We start from the raw sequence: 7178 nt of genomic DNA, 5'->3' as shown, positions 1-7178 counted from the left end.
TGTTTATGATCTTGCATGCTCTCCGTTTCTAGTAGAGGCTCCGGCCAAGTTTTTACTTTTAACTCCAAGAGGGAGTACTTATGCTCGATAGTGGGTTCATGCCCGCATTGACACCAGGACGAGTGATGGAAAGTTCTAAGGTTGTGTTGTGCTGTTGCCACTAGGGATAAAACATTGGCGCTATGTTCGAGGATGTAGTTGTTGATTACATTACGCACCATACTTAATGCAATTGTCTGTTGTTTAGCAACTTAATACTGGAGGGGTTCGGATGATAACCTTGAAGGTGGACTTTTTAGGCATAGATGCGGTTGGATGGCGGTCTATGTACTTTGTCGTAATGCCCAATTAAATCTCACTATACTTATCATGTCATGTATGTGCATTGTTATGCCCTCTCTATTTGTCAATTGCCCGACTCGTAATTTGTTCACCCAACATGCTTTTATCTTATGGGAGAGACACCTCTAGTGAACTGTGGACCCCGGTCCATTCTTTAATACTGAAATACAAATCTGCTGCAATACTTGTTTTTACTGTTTTCTCTCGCAAACAATCATCTTCCACACAATACGGTTAATCCTTTGTTACAGCAAGCCGGTGAGATTGACAACCTCACTTGTTTCGTTGGGGCAAAGTACTTTGGTTGTGTTGTGCGAGGTTCCACGTTGGCGCCGGAATCTCCGGTGTTGCGCCGCACTACATCCCGCCGCCATCAACCTTCAACGTGCTTCTTGGCTCCTCCTGGTTCGATAAACCTTGGTTTCTTTCGAGGGAAAACTTGCTGCTGTGCGCATCATACCTTCCTCTTGGGGTTGCCCAACGAACGTGTGAAATACACGCCATCAAGCTCTTTTTCTGGCGCCGTTGCCGGGGAGATCAAGACACGCTGCAAGGGGAGTCTCCACTTCTCAATCTCTTTACTTTGTTTTTGTCTTGCTTTATTTTATTTACTACTTTGTTTGCTGCACTTATATCAAAACACAAAAAAATTAGTTGCTAGCTTTACTTTATTTACTGTCTTGTTTGCTATATCAAAAACACAAAAAATTAGTTTACTTGCATTTACTCTACTTATTTCATCATGTTTCCTTTTGATTTTACCGCAAAGAACATACCGGTAGGACAAGGGTCTATAGTTGGGAGGAACAATATAGAAGAATTTTTCACCCATGTTAGTACCGTTGAAGATTTTGAAGATAGACACTTGGTAGACCTTGCTCCCACTTATGAAATTGCTGCTGCTTTAGTTCGCCTGTTGGAAACTAAATTTGTTAATCTCAATCCTATAATCCAACACATGTTTCTTACACTTGGTGATATGGAAGAGGGGAAAAGAAAGATTTTGTTTTAGAAACCCTTCTTAGAGAATTTGGTGGTCTAGCAAGAGAGGCTAGGAAGGTCTTTGCTAAATTTAATATGCTTGGTTCTCATACTAATTTTGTTAGCCTTCTTGAAAAAATGGATATGGATAGGATAAGGTACACTAATAATGCTAATGCTGGTGGGGAGATCAAAGCACCAATACCATGTAAACTCCTAGCTATAAATGATGCACTAGAACATAACTATGCTTGGCTTGTTCCTGAAAATTTGTTCGATGAGAGTAGCAAGCCCAAGACTAATGAAAGGAGAGACGCTGAAACTTATGTATCCAATATACTATGCATGGTTGAGAAAACTCCAAACCCCGCTGTAGGTGCACCACCCTTCGATAATACTTGAGTTACACTTTCTGCGCCTAGGCGAAGGCGTTAAAGAAAGCGCTTATGGGAGACAACCCATGTTTTTTCCTACAGTACTTTGTTTTTATATTTGTGTCTTGGAAGTTGTTTACTACTGTAGCAACCTCTCCTTATCTTAGTTTTATGTTTTGTTGTGCCAAGTAAAGTCTTTGATAGAAAAGTAAGTACTAGATTTGGATTACTGCGCAGTTTCAGAATTCTTTGCTTGTCACGAATCTGGGTCTATCTCCCTGTAGGTAGCTCAGAAAATTATGCCAATTTACGAGCATGATCCTCAGATATGTACGCAACTTTCATTCAATTTGAGCATTTTCGTTTGAGCAAGTCTGGTGGCCTAATAAAATCCATCTTTACGGATCTGTTCTGTTTTGACAGATTCTGTCTTTTATTTCGCATTGCCTCTTTTGCTATGTTGGATGAATTTATTTGATCCATTAATGTCCAGTAGCTTTATGCAATGTCCAGAAGTGTTAAGAATGATTGTGTCACCTCTGAACATGTGAATTTTTATTATGCACTAACCCTCTAATGAGTTGTTTCGAGTTTGGTGTGGAGGAAGTTTTCAAGGGTCAAGAGAGGAGTATGATGCAATATGATTAAGGAGAGTGAAAGCTCTAAGCTTGGGGATGCCCCGGTGGTTCACCCCTGCATATATTAAGAAGACTCAAGCGTCTAAGCTTGGGGATGCCCAAGGCATCCCCTTCTTCATCGACAACATTATCGGGTTCCTCCCCGAAACTATATTTTTATTCGGCCACATCTTATGTACTTTGCTTGGAGCGTCGGTTTGTTTTTGTTTTTTGTTTTGTTTGAATAAAATGGATAATAGCATTCACTTTGTGGGAGAGAGACACGCTCCGCTGTTGCATATGGACAAATATGTCCTTAGGCTCTACTCATAGTATTCATGGCGAAGTTTCTCCTTCGTTAAATTGTTATATGGTTGGAATTGGAAAATGCTACATGTAGTAAATTGCTATAATGTCTTGGATAATTTGATACTTGGCAATTGTTGTGCTCATGTTTAAGCTCTTGCATCATATACTTTGCACCCATTAATGAAGAAATACTTAGAGCTTGCTAATTTGGTTTGCATATTTGGTTTCTCTAGAGTCTAGATAACATCTAGTATTGAGTTTTGAACAACAAGGAAGACGGTATGGAGTCTTATAATGTTTACCATATGTCTTTTATGTGAGTTTTGCTGTACCGTTCATCCTTGTGTTTGTTTCAAATAACCTTTCTAGCCTAAACCTTGTATCGAGAGGGAATACTTCTCATGCATCCAAAATACTTGAGCCAACCACTATGCCATTTGTGTCCACCATACCTACCTACTACATGGTATTTATCCGCCATTCCAAAGTAAATTGCTTGAGTGCTACCTTTAAAACTCCATCATTCACCTTTGCAATATATAGCTCATGGGACAAATAGCTTAAAAACTATTGTAGTATTGAATATGTACTTATGCACTTTATCTCTTATTAAGTTGCTTGTTGAGTGGTAACCATGTTTCTGGGGACGCCATCAACTCTTCTTTGTTGGATATCATGTGAGTTGCTATGCATGTCCGTCTTGTCTGAAGCAAGAGAGATCTACCACCTTCATGGTTGGAGCATGCATATTGTTAGAGAAGAACTTTGGGCCGCTAACTAAAGCCATGATTCATGGTGGAAGTTTCAGTTTGGACACATATCCTCAATCTCATAGGAGAATAATAATTGTTGCCACATGCTTATGCATAAAAGAGGAGTCCATTATCTGTTGTCCATGTTGTCCCGGTATGGATGTCTAAGTTGAGAATAATCAAAAGCGAGAAATCCAAAATGCGAGCTTTCTCCTTAGACACTTTGTACAGGCGGCATGGAGGTACCCCATTGTGACACTTGGTCAAAACATGTGCATTGCAAAGATCCGGTAGTCCAAGTTAATTAGGACAAGGTGCGGGCACTATTAGTATACTATGCATGAGACTTGCAACTTGTAAGATATAACTTTCATAACTCATATGCTTTATTACTACCGTTGACAAAATTGTTTCATGTTTTCAAAATAAAAGCTCTAGCACAAATATTGAAGGAGATATGCCCTAGAGGCAATAATAAAAGTGGTTATTATTTATATCTTTATGTTTATGATAAATGTTTATATATCATGCTAGAATTGTATTAACCGAAACATTAGTACATGTGTGATATGTAGACAACAAGAAGTCCCTAGTATGCCTCTTAAACTAGCTTGTTGATTAATGGATGATTAGTTTCATAATCATGAACATTGGATGTTATTAATAACAAGGTTATATCATTATATGAATGATGTAATGGACACACCCAATTAAGCGTAGCATAAGATCTCGTCATTAAGTTATTTGCTATAAGCTTTCGATACATAGTTACCTAGTCCTTATGACCATGAGATCATATAAATCACTTATACCGGAAAGGTACTTTGATTACACCAAACACCACTTGCGTAAATGGGTGGCTATAAAGGTGGGATTAAGTATCCGGAAAGTATGAGTTGAGGCATATGGATCAACAGTGGGATTTGTCCATCCCGATGACGGATAGATATACTCCGGGCCCTCTCGGTGGAATGTCGTCTAATGTCTTGCAAGCATATGAATGAGTTCATAAGAGACCACATACCACGATACGAGTAAAGAGTACTTGTCGGGAGACGAGGTTGAACAAGGTATAGAGTGATACCGAAGATCAAACCTCGGACAAGTAAAATATCGCGAGACAAAGGGAATTGGTAATATATGTGAATGGTTCATTCGATCACTAAAGTCATCGTTGAATATGTGGGAGCCATTATGGATCTCCAGGATCCCGCTATTGGTTATTGGTCGGAGTGAGTACTCAACCATGTCCGCATAGTTCTCGAACCGTAGGGTGACACACTTAAAGTTGGATGTTGAAATGGTAGTACTTGAATTATGGAATGGAGTTCGAATATTTGTTCGAAGTCCCGGATGTGATCCCGGACATCACGAGGAGTTCCGGAATGGTCCGGAGAATAAGATTCATATATAGGATGTCATTTTATGTGAATAAAATGTCGCGGAAGGTTCTATGGAAGGTTCTAGAAGGTTCTAGAAAAGTCCGGAAGAAACCACCAAGGAAGGTGGAGTCCACATGGGACTCCACCTCCATGACCGGCCAACCCTAGTGGGGGAGGAGTCCCAAGTGGACTCCCCCTAGGGGGCCGGCCACCCCCCATATGGGAGGTGGAACTCCCACCTTGGTGGGAGTCCTAGCTTGGCTAGGTTTCCCCTCCCTATGGAAGGTTTTTGGTTCGGGTCTTATTCGAAGACTTGGACACCACCTCTTGGGGTTCCACCTATATAATGAGGGGCATAGGGGAGGGGGCCGGACACACCAAAGCCACCACCTTGGCCGCACCCCTTGGAGGCCGGCCACCCCTCTCCCCAAACCCTAGCCGCCCCACTCCTCCTTCTTCCCCGCACGCTTAGCGAAGCTCCGCCGGGATTCTCCACCGCCACCGACACCACGCCGTCGTGTCTGTCGGATTCAAGAGGAGCTACTACTTCCGCTGCCCGCTGGAACGGGGAGGTGGACGTCGTCTTCATCAACAACCGAACGTGTGACCGAGTACGGAGGTGCTTGCCCGTTCGTGGCGCCGGAACCGATCGTGATCAAGATCTTCTACGCGCTTTTGCAAGCGGCAAGTGAACGTCTACCGCAGCAACAAGAGCCTCATCTTGTAGGCTTTGGAATCTCTTCAAGGGTGAGACTCGATACCCCCTCGTTGCTACCGTCTTCTAGATTGCATCTTGGCTTGGATTGCGTGTTTGCGGTAGGAAAATTTTTGTTTTCTATGCTACGTTTTCCTACGAGTGGTATCGAGCCGTGTCTATGCATAGATGGTTGCACGAGTAGAACACAATGGTTTGTGGGCGTTGATGCTCTTGTTATCTTTAGTTGAGTACTTTGCATCTTTATGGCATAGTGGGATGAAGCGGCTCGGACTAACTTTACATGACCGCGTTCATGAGACTTGTTCCTCGTTCGACATGCAACTTGTATTGCATAAGAGGCTTTGCGGGTGTCTGTCTCTCCTACTATAGTAAAGATTCAATTTACTCTTCTATTGACAACATTAGTATCAACGTTGTGGTTCATGTTCGTAGGTAGATTAGATCTATATCGAAAACCCTAAACCACGTAAAATATGCAAACCAAATTAGAGAGCGTCTAACTTGTTTTTGCAGGGTTTGGTGATGTGATATGGCCATAATGTGATGATGAATATGTATGAGATGATCATTATTGTATTGTGGCAACCGGCAGGAGCCTTATGGTTGTCTTTAAATTTCATGTTGAGTAGTATTTCAAAGTAGTTGTAATAGTTGCTACATGGAGGACAATCATGAAGACGGCGCCATTGACCTTGGTGCTTCGCCGACGATGATGGAGATCATGCCCGAAGATGATGGAGATCATGTCCGTGCTTTGGAGATGAAGATCAAAGGCGCAAAGACAAAAGGGCCATATCATATCACATATGAACTGCATGTGATGTTAATCCTTTTATGCATCTTATTTTGCTTAGATCGCGACGGTAGCATTATAAGATGATCCCTCACTAAAATCTCAAGATAATAAAGTGTTCATCCTTAGTAGCACCGTTATCAAGTCTTATCGTTTCGAAGCATCTCGTGATGATCGGGTGTGATAGATTCGATAAGTACTTACAACGGGTGCAAGACAGCTTTTGCACATGCGGATACTAAGGTGGCCTTGACGAGCCTAGCATGTACGGACATGGTCTCGGAACACGTGATACCGAAAGGTAGAGCATGAATCATATGATTGATATGATGAACACTTTGAGTGTTCGCCATTGAAATTACACCTTTTCTCGTGATGATCGATTTGAGGTGCGATGGATTTGGTTCGTGTGATCACTAAGACAATGCGAGGGATATTGTTTTGAGTGGGAGTTCACCTAGATTTTTAATTATGTTGAATTAAAATTTGAACTCAATTTGTCATAAACTTAGTCTAAACTATTGCAAATATATGTTGTAGAGATGGCGTCCTCAATCAATTTTAACCGGTTCCTAGAGAAAGAAAAGCTTAAGAGCAACGGTAGCAACTTCACCGATCGGTTCCGTCATGTGAGGATCTTCCTCTCCGGCGGAAATCTGCAATATGTGCTTGATGCACCGCTAGGTGACCCTCCTGCGTAGAACTGAAACCGATGAAGTAAAAGCTGTTTACGAGACTCGGAAAACTCGGTACTCTCAAGTTCAGTGTGCCATCCTGTGCAGTCTGGAATCCGATCTTCAAAAACGTTTTGAGCATCACGATCCTCATGAGTTGATGAATGAGCTGAAAGCTATTTTTGAGACTCATGCGGCCGTGGAATGCTATGAAGCATCGAAACATTTCTTCGACT

The sequence above is a fragment of the Lolium rigidum genome, chromosome 1 (genome assembly GCF_022539505.1).
Source record: "Lolium rigidum isolate FL_2022 chromosome 1, APGP_CSIRO_Lrig_0.1, whole genome shotgun sequence".
NCBI lineage: Eukaryota > Viridiplantae > Streptophyta > Magnoliopsida > Poales > Poaceae > Lolium > Lolium rigidum.
Note: the sequence above shows the minus strand (reverse complement) of the source record.